Genomic DNA, 13,855 nt, shown 5'->3' on the forward strand with positions numbered 1-13,855 from the left:
GTGCAAATCAAAACATGGAGTGTAGCCAATGTAAATCAGAAATGTTATCCACATTATTTTTTTTTAAATATGGACAATACATAATTTAAATGATGCAACGTTGAACAGCTGATGGAAGAAAATTGGATACTTTAATAAAGCAATTTGTAGCAACACTACTATCAATATCAGGAAGGACTTTTGTAGCAATTTGAATAATTTTCCATGATGGTCCTTCCACAAAATCTGGACATTACACTGCCTATCTAAAATGTGACAAAGGCTGGACACTGTGTAATGATGCCCAGTTGGTTTTCAAACAACGTTTGCCTAGTGAATAACCAAATTCCTACCTAATATTTTTAAAGCCAAAGTTATAGGAAGATAATTCACTCTCTGAGGAATTTATTATTATAATTTAATAGAATTACCATTGGACAATTTACATAAAAAGGAGTGCAAAAATACCACTTGGCCTCAAGGAAAGGTATATGTTTGAATTATGGACTTTTTCGCGCTCATTGACTCGGTGAATATTTTAAAGCAACAACATTTACAGTTTTTATAAGTTAAAGTTATAAAATTTTGTTAGCCATAAGCATTTCATATATGTGTGATTTGTATTTTCTGGTATTTTACTGAGAATAGCATGTTGGGTTTTTTGGGTTTTTTAAACAATCTTTTTGATTGTTTTTTTTGCCCTCTGTTATGTGATAAGTACGATTGAAATCACTATTTCTAGTGAAATTCAATATATTCTGAGAACAGCAAAAAAGGCAAACAAATGACTTTGTTTAAATTATGCTGTGTTGTTAAAAATGTATTATTACATGTTATAACTATTTTTCTTTTCTTTCACAGATCCTAATTCTAAAATAAGCAATTTACCCCAATTTACATTACAAAAAACATCTGAAAAAAATGTGTACCATTTTTTATTTCTATTACTGTGAAGGTAAGTTTAACTAAGTATTAATATGCAGAATGGGCAGATCTGCAAGAAGCTACAAAGTTTGAATACGTTTTTAAAAACACTCTGTTTATACCTATGTAGTTTTGGAATCTCTCTGTCATAGGATATCATGTGACCTCCAAAAAAACTGATTTGAGTGGTTCATAATATTTCCCATTGTACCTATTGAAGGACCGCAATCATTTCAATCATTCTTCTTTGAGCATCTTTGCAGACAAAACTCTGTGCTTACCTTCTATTATTCGCAAGCAATTTTCCAAACAGAAATATGTCACTTTTTGTAACATAGTTATTGCGCAAGGTGCTCTTTCATATTTGCAAAGAGAGGAAAAGGCACTCTGTGTACCTTTTCTTCTCCATGTAAATACAACCTCATCATACACACCACTTTGCATTGAAAGGGTGTTCTATAAGTGTTGTTGTGCGTGATTGCACTGAATACTCATAGAACAAGACACATTTCCAGGTTTATCAGAAACCATAAATCTCGACATGTGTGTGAATGCTGCACCATTCTCCAATTGGTGTAGGAAAGCACAACAAGGAGAATTGTTTTCATTTCTCCCCATTTTTTAACCTTCAATACATGCTAAAATGTTCAGCATACATTGAAGGAGGAAAATGCATTTTCTGAAGGTGTGTCTTCCTTCACAAAAACAAACACCACATGACACAGATATCGTTGCACCATGGTGCAAGGGTGCCTGTGTCACCTTATGGCTGCAGTTTAAGCAGCCGTGCAGAGAAAAGCATAGATTTGCAACATATTTATGAACATATGTTGCATCCCTGTGCTTCGGAAGTACTACAGCACACTGCAGTTAAAGAGGTTACTGTGTGATGCTGCAGCACTTCCTCATAGTTCTGCACTTATACATTCACCATACGCTACTAATGCATTAATTCAGTCAATTCCGTACTACACATACATTCATCTAAACTTTCACACACTAACAAACAAATATAGCTCTTTTTTTAAACCAGGAAATTTAGTTCTTAGAAGAACTTTTTTTTTTCTTCTTTTTTCTTTTATATTTTTCTTCTTGGTTTCTTGAACAATTTTTAATTTTTGGGGGTTTTTCTTGAAAAAAAAGGAAAAAACAGAACTGGAGGAACAAAACAATGAACTACAGGGAAAAAAAAACTTTAAAAAAAAACTAGCAATGATGATTCTCTTGCTTTCGACAGATAAGGTCAATCGACTGCTCCCCATAGCATAGTACAGCGTTGCATTTTATGCAGAGCACTTTTAGGGTTGCAAAATATGGACGGATGTCCAAGTTGTGCACAGATGGATCCACCCTTGAAGTGCTTGGCTGCGATGCATCTGATGGAGCTGGAAGAACTCGCATTCTTCGGCATTCCTCTCGAGCAAGGTTCACCGGATGGAGGGTCCTCAGATGCTTCATCATACTTGCTGTTCCGCAGGAATATTTTTTGTTGGGATGCCCATGGGAGAGCACTCGCTGGCAGATCTTACAGGTCACTAAGGTGGCATTGGTTTTACTTTGTCCCTCAGGAAAAGTGAAAAATTTCCACACCACAGATGAGTATCTTTTTGGGCGTGGTGGTTCTTCCAAAAAATCATCCTCAGATGAATGAGGAGATCCTGGAGATACCTGCTGCCCTGAAGCCATTGTTTCCAAAAAAAAGTTAGAGCTAAGTGTAAACTTAGTCCAAAAAAAGTTCTTCTCTGCAGAGAGATGCTCCTCCAAAGAAGGTCAAAGAAGAATGATTGAAATGGGTGGCGTATTTCAATAGTTAGAATAGGAAGTGTAATGAACCAATCAAATATCTTTTTTTCAGGTCACATGGGATCCGCGCACCGTGCGCATAGGCAGCACGCACCGAGCGCGAATCCACGAAATTGCATTTAAAAGGAATATATGATTAGAAGTAAAAATATATTAATTTTATGAGTAGTTTAGATTATGTTTTCAATTAATATTCACATGAAATACATATATATATGTTTTTTGACATTTATAATATTTTGCGGGATTCGCACATCCACTGCGTCAATCACGTACATGATGGATCGCGGAAGCGCGCAAGCGTCACGTAACGTGCTTTGTACGTGTCACGTATAGGCTTTGAGTCTCGTCCCGGACGCATAGCAATCACGCACAAAAATACGTACCCAACGCATACCGTACGTGGATGCTTTCGCGCAGGGATCGAGAAAGGTGCGCATAGGGTGTGCGACTCCCCCCAAAAATGTAAAAAAATAATAATAATAAAGTATTGAAAATATAGTTGAAAAAATATTTACAAAAATATCAAAAAATATTTTTTTTAAAAGTACAATTAAAAAAAACATTAAAAACAAATAATATTTTTTAATTTTTAAAAGAATTAATTGAAGAAATAAGTAAAAAAATTGTGAAAAAAACAATATAAAAAAACATAATTAAAGGAATTGACACACTGAAATAGAAAAATTTAGAAATCCAATGAAAATCATTAAACATCATAGCTTTAAAGATAAGTTATAGATAGGAATTAGCATTTAAAAAACCTTTGAAATTCACTGAAAACACCATAGGTTTCATGCACGTTATAGTTAGGAATTAGCATTTAAAAAACCTTAGAAATTCACTAAAAAACCATAGGTTTCAGGGGTGTTATAGTTAGCTGGACATTTCCCTCTTACAAAACCCTAGAAATTCCCCCGTTATAGTTAGTTCAGCTAACTATAACTCGCGCCCCCGCAATGCACTGTTGATGACGTCACATATTACATCACTCATGACATGGTCAGTGACATCACTGATGACATCACTGATGACATCTCAAATGACATCATTGATGACATCACTGATGATGTCATTCATGTGATCATTTGATGCTTCTTGTCACACCTTAATATAACCTTTGATACACCCACTCTAAATTACATACTGCCACTCTCAAAACCATAGATAATCCAACACGAATAAGTACATACTCCATCACTGACTCTTAGGTCTAAACACTCATCCACTCACTCACCCGTACAGTCACTCATACTTATGGTCACTCAGTACAGGACTATCATATGCACTCATACACCTATATAGACACTCCCACACCACTACTCATCCACAGAGTTACTCACACATATACTCAGTCATGCAAGTAATTAATCACACTGCCATTTACTCACCTATACAATTATACACGCACAAGCTCAATTACTCATACAAATACAAGCACATTCTTATGGTCTTATACAATCAATGATACAAGCATACACTCATCCATACAGCCACTCACATTATCACACACTCTCAGTTATAGTTATTTCTGTACTCCAACATACATATATACTGCCGTTCACATATGTAGTAAATTACACATGTACTAATGAAATATATATTCACTCACTAACAACCATACATACACTCACCCACCCATACAGTCATCACAGATGCACACTTAAAACCATGCACCCACTGAATCACCCACTCACACATCTATGCACAGAGTCACACACACTCCACCCACACAAACACTCAGGCACCCATACAGATACTTAGACATCCAATCAATAACCCAAATAGACACTCATGTAGCTGTTCACAAACCCATGCAGCTTGCTTACACACCAACAGACAGACAGATACAGACATTCACACAGTTTAGTCACTAGTCCGCAGATTCATAGATTTAATCACTCGCTTATAGAGTCAGTCACACATCTACTAAATCATCCATTCACACACTTATACACCCACTCATTCTTCCATAGGCCTTTCCCTATATATATATAAAACATATTTAAACTTTACAGAAACACTCAGTCACTGGATGATGTCACCAGTGATGTCATCAGTGATGTCATTTGAGATGTCATCAGTTATGTCATCAGTGATGTCACTGACCATGTCATGAGTGATGTAATATGTGACATCATCAGTAGTGCATTGTGGGGGCACGAGCTATAGTTAGATGAACTAACTCTAACGGGGGAATTTCTAGGGTTTTGTACGAGGGAAATGTCCAGCTAACTATAACACCCCTGAAACCTATGGTTTTTTCAGTGAATATATATATATATATATATATATATGTGTGTGTGTGTGTGTCCTATATTGGCCGAAACTGGATTCCATAAGAACAAAATAGAATTAAGTACTATATTATTAAATTAAATCATTGTATCTGCATTCTTGTAGACCTTGGCAGATGGGTCGAGTTTATACAAGAATAGACTGTCTTACTGGACTGTACTTTCTGATAATGTGGCTTTAAATGTTGGTACTGGCACTTAAAATAACAGAACATTTTTCATTAAAAAAGATATTTAGATTTGTTTGCATTTAAATGATGTGTGTTAATATTCCGTGACAACTATCCTTTGTTTTATTGCTTCTCACACTCTGACCGTGCAGCTTGAGCTAATCTTGCTCACAAATACTCACATATGTGACGGAACGATGACCTGTACACGCTTAAAACTTATTAGCCGACTCGACTCTCACCATCACGCCGCCTCCGATAGTAAGCCCGCTCACTCCTGGTCACCTCTTCACCTATCCAGTCCAACAGAAAATATGGCAATCCTTCTTCTTCTATGCCACTGGGGCGCCTGTCTTCATTCATCCAAGCTCACACTGGAGCCGGAAGCCTCTGCTCGTGCCTCTCACTGTCACACAGCAGAGACACATGCTCCATTGTCCCTTTCCCCATACTTTCCACTCTTGCAGTCATTCACATGACCTCACGGAGACCATCAACTCGCCATCTACACCTATACACTCACACTCTTGCAAACGATACCACACCTGGATAGAGCTCTTACGCTTTTCACTCTGTATAAAGGAAAATATTAATAAAATGTTTAATCCTAGTGAGGACTAAGGTTTTATCTCAGCCCCCTCCCCCATCCACCTCCACACACCCTTCCTCTTCCTTCTCCCTCTACCGCCGTACGCGAATAGTCCAGCCAGAGCGAAATCCTTATTCACACTACACTTTTTCCGTCCTAGCAATGCATGTCCTCTCTGTACAATGAATTGTCACAGTGCGCGCGAACATTAGCAATCAACACAGCACATTGCAGTCCACAAAGAGGCATCGCTCGTATCTCTCTGGAAAGCATCGCATTTTTGTCAGTTCAGTACCACATTGCTAAGCTGAAGTCAGGTTTAAAATAGGTGCAACCAGGTTATTGTGTCACCCTGAGACCACCAGCCAGTAACACGCACGCTGCCTGTGTCATTAGCGGCTCCACAGCAAGAAACCTGCGTATGTTATTTATTAACAAAAAGCCTTTCTACCTGCAGATACCTTCTCTGAAGACATCCGCAATCTAACATTTTACCTTAGACTTCCTCGCTTCTGCAAAGGTATTTCTATGTAAATGCACAGATCAGAGTGCGTGCAAGAAGGAACGCTGTGACTCCATCGCCATTTATCTAAATCGGTGTCGCGTGCTGCAGTGTTTTGTGACTGGGGCGTTTGCTAATATGGAGAATGAAATCTTGAAGTACCGGGGAATATTACAGATTTTATTGTGATGGCAGCTTTTCATCAAGGTAGCAGAGAGGGCCCAAACATGACGGACAATCCCCCATGGTGTATCACAGGCAATTGTCATTTTTGCATTCAACATCTGTCTCACTGCACAGACTTAGCAGGTGCTAGGATTTAGACAGTTAATTTTTCACCAGAGTTTACATTTTTGTTATGTCTGTGCAGGCCCCCCGGGACCTGGCCCACTCAGGGCTTATTTTGAAAACAAGCGTGTGGATTTAAAAAAAACTAAAAACTTTTTGACTCTTGTGGGGTCCCAGTTGAATCCCAGGCCCAGGGCTAGGGGGGGCAGGGTAAAACAGCACAAAGGGTTCCCGAAAGAACCTAATAGCGGAGCAGGACAGGAAAAAGAACTAAGACACCGCTCTAAATAAAGAGACCAAAATACGAAGATTGTTTTTCCTAAGAATAAATCAAACTTTGATCTTTATTTTTACGTTCATGTACATAATGCATGTTTTAAGACAATATCTTTCCATATACTTTTGAAACAGAGAACCGTCCCACCATCACCCATAAACACACATATTTATAATACTCACAAAACTTCATACGCACCACACATACATGCTAAGTCACACACGTACATTATGCTGGTGACAAAGAGCATACATAAATGCAACAAAGAAAAGCCAGGGCAATTATTTCCTAAATACTTATGAATACTTACACATATTTTGGAGGCCTGTGACCAGTAGCGGTCTGTGGTGGGAGTTCGGTGGGGCAGTGAGGCAGGGCGGGGGAGGGGCAGGGTGGGGAAATGTAAACGTCGGAATATGGATGAACGGAGGTAGGTACACATTTAAATAAATAAAACGAATTTCGTTGCACGCGTTGCATCGCATTTCGCAGAGCAGCGCAGCAAGTTTCCTTACTGCACCACTTTGTGTGAATTAATAGTAAATGTGCCCCCTAAAGTTTAGCCTTCAGTTTTAATTTGTTTCAATTTTACAGAGCATTTTCCATTTTTTTCAATTCAATTCAATTCAAATGATCTTTATTCGGATATATACAAAACATCCATAAAAGTACATACAAAATACACCAAACATTCTTATACACAGTCAAATAAGTGCAGATATCAATAAGCAAATTGTGCAAAAATAGTTCTGAATCAAACATGTCAGAAATTTCCAGAGAATTCATCCATTAAAATACATAAAAAGTCATCCCAATGAATAATAAAACATGATCTATAAAAACAACATGTCTAAGATACATCAAATGTGCAAATATGCAGTGTGCAAGTAATAAAACAACCTGAGTCATTGATAAAGACTAATCTTAAAGCAGCATATCTAATAGTACACCCAATGTACAAGAATACAATGTGTAAAATAGCAAACAGGCTGTCATACCAAATTCATCAGGGTGAATGGACAGCCAATGTGCACAACACTTAAGTTGGCAAAATAATCGACGCACTTCAGGTCGTGTTCATTGAGGCACGAGAACGGACAGCAATTTGAAGAAAGTGGTTGACTCTGTAAATTACATCGTCAGTACCTAACGTCCGTAAAACTCTAAAAGCCTCATTAAAATCCGTCAAGGCATTGGCTCTCAAATAAGGGATTAGAAAGTGTTTGGTATATTTTTCATAAAAGCCACAAAACAGTGTAAAATGCAGCAAACTTTGCTTTCCACCCCGGTTACATGGGCAAAATAAGTTCCCCAAATTATGGATGTAACCTAAGGGGAAGCAGAGTAAGTTTACCACGCTCCCATCCCTAAATCTAAACAGCAAACTCCGATTCCATCTGCCCAATTTCTTGCGTAGGTAGCCTTGGGGCATATTAGATGGCTTAGTACATAATATTTGTAGTGGTATGTACCCAATAATTACTGGCTTTGTGAATTCGATTTTTTCTCTATTCACTCGATACAAATCAAATAAGGCCCTTTTCACTATGGTCTTATGTGATGGATCAATTGTTTTGGGTGCTGAGAAGAGATGCCCCATTTCTACACTTAGAAGGCTCATCTGTACCGCGTTAAGCCAAGGGATGTATTTTGCCCGCTCACTTTTTAGGCAATCTAAAATTATGTCACGGGTCAGTGAGGCTGCTGGATTATGCCAAATTTTTAACCAAAACAGAGCAGGTCTAGATTTTATAAAGTCCTCTATGTATGGGAGATTCAATTCTCTATGGCACACGTATGATGGTGCCGAGATAACTCCCCCCAGTACCTTCCTACAGAATTTATTTTCTTCTATCTGGATGTTCGTGCAACTCGAGTATCCCCACACCTCGGCACCATAAGTTCCTGTAGGGACGCACTGGGTTTTATAAATTTGTAAAAGTGATAGAATGACTTCAGTATGCTTTGGTTGGCGTAAAGTAATTATAGAGTTGATGGCTTTACCCAGTTTGTTCCTCCCTCTGGCAACATGAGGTTGCCAGGATCCGAAATCGGAAAACAACAGACCTAAATAAGGGAAAGTGCTAGTGCTATTTAAAACATTGTTCCCTGACGTAATATGGCAGATTTTATGTTTCTTAGGCCCACAAGACATTATATAAGATTTTTTGAAGTTTGTGCATAAGTCAAGGTCGGCCATATAAGAAACAAAGCCTGATATTAAGGTGCGTAGTGCATTAGGTGTACGGCCTAAAAGTACCGCGTCGTCGGCATAAAGCAATACAGGGAGGGTTTTGCCGTTAACGAGCGGGACATCAGTAGTCAGTTTATCCAAGGATGTACTTAGTTCATTTATATATAAAATAAAAAGCAGGGGAGCCAAGACACAGCCTTGTCTTACACCCCTGCCGATTAAGATCTCGCCCGAAACTTCACCATCGTTATTAATACGAACACGAGCTTTTAAATCACTGTGTAAATGGGCCAGAAAATGGACCAGAGATTCATCCAAACCATATCTCAGCAAGGCTGTCCATAGGCGTGATCGATTGACAAAATCAAAAGCAGAGCTTAGATCCATAAAACCTAGGTAAAGTGGGGATTTTTTAGCTATGGTGTATTTGTCTAAAACTAAGTTTAGGTTCAAGCATTGCTCAACCGTCCCTATGTTGCTTCTAAAGCCTAACTGGCATGGGTGTAAGATTTTATTTTCCTCGGACCAAATGTTAATCTTATTAAAAATGACCCTGCCCAAAATCTTCAATGTATTATCAATTAGTGATATCGGGCGGTAACTCCCAGGATCAAGTCTGTCCCCTTTTTTAAAAATTGGTACGATGGTGCTATTAGACCAAGAATCAGGCAGTGAAGTGTTTGATAAATTATTAAAAACATTGCACAAAAGTGGGGACCATAGGTCAGGCTCTGATTTTATTAAATCAATAGATACTCCATCAGGCCCTGGCGCTTTGTTTCCTGCGCTTTGAAGAATTGCATCCTCTACTTCCGATATTGAAATATACGGAAACTTAAATAATTGACAATTTTCAATAGGAGGAGTCGATGCCATGTAAATATTTGTGAAATGCTTCACCCATACGTCCCCTGGTATGCTACAAGTTATGGGAGTAATATTGGAGCCAAATGATTTCAGGTTCTTGACCTCTCTCCAAAACCCGGCAATATCCTTTGTTGCTGCAGTTCGTACGAGTGATTCCCAATGGGTTTTTAAAAGCTCTTCGGATCGTGTTCTTAAAGCACGTTTGTAGCTAGACCTCAGGGTCCTCACCAGAGACTGATCTGGTGGGTCGGTCTTTAAGGCAGCTCTCAGATCTCTGTTTGCCCTAGAGCAAGAGTTGTCAAACCATCTAGGGGTGATGTTGGTATTAATTAAAACTGGCTTGGATATCTCCTTCTTTATAGTCTTGCACAATTCAGTGAATGCTTCCACAATCGCATTGTCAGGGTGGTCGGATGACAGGCAGGTGAAGACTAGTCCAGGATAAGATTTTACGACTCGGGCTAGTACCCCCTTATTGTCAATCCCCTTCCAAACCACCCTTAGCCTATCTGTCGACGCGACTAGCTTTTTTGCCCCTATTTCTTTCCGCTTCGGCTTTTTGTGAGGAAGTTTAAGGGTGGATAGAATGGGGTGATGGTCGCTATATATACACCTGACTACTGAAGCCTCTAGTAAAAGGTCCACGAGCGTAGGGCTCATGAATACATAGTCAATTGTGGAAGCACTCCCGTGACCGATATAAGTGGCCGCGGGGCGGATTTTCTCCATGGTGTTTACCTTTTCCATAACATTGATTAAGTCCCTCGTGGCCAGAAGGTTGGATAATTCTTCGCCTCTTTTACAAGGAGGGGTTTGACGGTGGATGTGTGCATTAAAATCACCTCCTACACATATCCCATCAAGTTTACCACACTTTTGTCCTTCAGTAATATCGTCAATAAAATTAAACAACTTTATAAAATTCATATTGGGATGTGTTTTAAAATCATTGTTATAAAAATGTATTAAACATATTCTAACACTGCTAGTATAGAGCAATGCCTGGAAATTTCTATTGTGTGTTTCCAGTGGTTCAATTTTGACATCTGCGCCCATTTTGACCCATGTTGATAGTCCCCCGCTAGGTCTACCTATAGCAGGTGTAGAAGCAATTTGATTAAAACAACAGAAACCATCAAAAAGAAGAGGAGTGGTGCACCAGGTTTCTTGAAACATTAGAATATCAATTTTAGAAACCTGGTCCACCCAGTCCCTATTTGTAACTTTAGCATTTAAACCTGCTATATTCCTGCTTAAGATTGTCAGATTGTTGGAAGATGGTACCGAAATAAAAACATGGCTATTGTTCTTAGGCGCCTTATCATCGTTAACAATCACAATAGTGGAATTAATAGGAGAATCCCCTGCTGGCCCGGGTATCTTAGAATGGTTCCTAATTACTGAATCTGACGAGATAGTTAGTGGTCAGTCCAGAGTGCCCAGGTCAGACAGGGCACTATACCTGTTATGTAGGGGAAAAGGTGAAAAAGTGGGACTGGGAGGTCTGTGATGAGGTCTGTAAAAGTAACCCAATGGCAAGGAGGTTATGTCAGTAGGTGGGGAGAAGCACGGATTAGTACTACCAAGGATAAATTTAGCTGTAGAGGGATTCCTAAAATTGATGACAATACAATCCCCTTCTATGTTCTTTGGTAGTGGCCCAACCCAGCTCACCTGTCGTGTAGTCAAAATTTCTCTCATAATATTAGGTCCTACCCCTTTGTGTTTGGATAGCCAATCTATGCATTTATTATTAAGCTGCATCCATGTCTCGCTTTGTCCCTCCCTTAACTGGGGTACGCCTGCCAAAATTATTACGTAAGGGCAGGCGTCGGGAGGCAAATTAAGGACAGGCCCTGAATGCATTGTTGGCCTTGTGATAGTTATTTGGCCCTTGTCTAATGCAGTGTTAGTGGGTACCTTCCTCCCTGTGGCATGAAGGGTGGGAGCATCCTTAGGCGTATTAGTGGATATAGTGTTGGGGCATATTGATTCTGTGACTGTAGTCAGGGTGTGCGGGGGGGTTTTTGAAGTGTAATTTCTCCCATCATTGGCGCTATTCGATACAGTGTTTTCAATAGTAACTTTTCTGGGGGCATTTTGCACTTCGCTTAATATTCCTTTGTTAACAGTTTCTAAATCTTTCAAAAAGCGCTCGCCCCTTATTAAATCAAGGCTAATAGCCCCCTTCCTCTTGACATCCTCATTCTTAATTAGGGTTTCAATACGGTCCAATCTTTTAAAAATATTATTAAACTGTTTGATCATTTGACATTCTAACTGTTTAAAAACGGTATCTACAATGGTTTCCATAAAATTAGCATTTGGTTTCATTGCTGAAATATTTTCACTAACTGGCTCAGTCTGTGTGTAAGTACAGTTTATACCGTTACTGGGAGGAGTAATATCCAGGGGTCCTTCAACCAATTGCGCTTCATCAGTCGTAACACTGCTGCCCCCTATTGTTTTTTGCTTCCCTCTTGTCCACATACTCTGCGGTGTGGGTTGGCCTTTGTTATACAGAGCTGGTTTCCTTTTGTTATTTAAGGATTTTGAGGGGCCTCTTTTCCTTTTTCCTCCAGCAGGTTTGGCTTTCGGGGATATATGAGGGATAGGGACGTATTCAGTGGTGTCGAGCTGGGATTCAAGAATAATAGTGTCGCTTTCCTCCTCAAGAGTGATAGATGGTGGGTGAGGCACATTGGATTTGGACACTGTAACAGTTGGGGATAAAGGTATAGTATAAGCTATACTTGGGTCCCTGAGCTCAGAGTGTGCACGTGAAAGCTCCAGTGACATCCGTCTCTCTGTACTCGCAATTTCATTGGCAACCATGTTGAAGGCATTATCCAGCATACTTTCCAAGGATAACGGTATACTCGGATGTGCCACATCTGGGCCGCCGTTTTGAATAGCAGAGCGCTTCCCCCTTGTGGCCATATCGCCTCTCTCACCTTTCTGCAGCTTAGATGGGTGGCCCGCCCGACCACTGTTGACCACTGTTGACCTCTGAGGGCCTCAGAGGGCCCGCCCTTTGCCCGGACGCGTCCCGCGTCGCGGGGGGAGTGCCTGATTTTTAAGCGCCTCCTGGCGCGGGAAACGCTGTCGGCGAGTTCCGGCCGCACAGGCAGCTGGGAGTTGTAGTCCCCACTCAGCGGCCGCGTTGGTATTAACAGCGGCGGCGGAGGACAGATGGACAGCGGCAGCGGACCAAAGCACACAGGACACACCAGGTAGGGCACACAGCGGGAGTCAGCGACGCGCCCCCACGTCTCCAAACGAGCATTTTTTTGTTTTTATGTGTTAATTTGCTAATATTATTTTATTTTCCAAACAGTCGTGGTCCCCCTAAGTAGGTGTTGCGGACCTCCAGAAGTACACAACAGGACCACTGCTGCATTAAAAGGAGTAACCTGCGCGTACATCGTTAAAATCTTAACAAATTGGTAATGCGGGCTAACATTTGAAGAGAGTTTCTCATCTACACTTTGTTTCTGAACTGCATGATAAAATCAATTCCTGGTACTCATGTGAAAAGCAAATCAGTCAGTTTGTCCAGATCATTTGAGCGTGGCACCATATTATCCCAGAGTAACATATTTCAATTGTTTGTTAAACCTTATTATTGGGTCTTATTCATCGAACTATGCATATGAAAATAAATTACAAATCCTTCTCATTTGAGAGACGTTAAATGAAATTCCTAATTCTGCATTGTTTCAATATGCACATGAAGTACTTTATAATAGCCTAATAACAAGGCATTTAACTGCCAAATAGTCCCCATGGGAAGTCATTAAAACATGCAGTACCTAAGGTTAACTGTTAATATGCTCAATTGTGAATCAGATATGACTTTTAGAACTTCCCTTAAACTTTATAAATAATTTATGGCATATCACACACGACTCAAATGCCATAAAAGAATTTGCCAAGGTGATTAAATGTGAAATAGTATGGGTATC

The sequence above is a fragment of the Triturus cristatus genome, chromosome 8, assembly GCF_964204655.1.
Source record: "Triturus cristatus chromosome 8, aTriCri1.1, whole genome shotgun sequence".
NCBI lineage: Eukaryota > Metazoa > Chordata > Amphibia > Caudata > Salamandridae > Triturus > Triturus cristatus.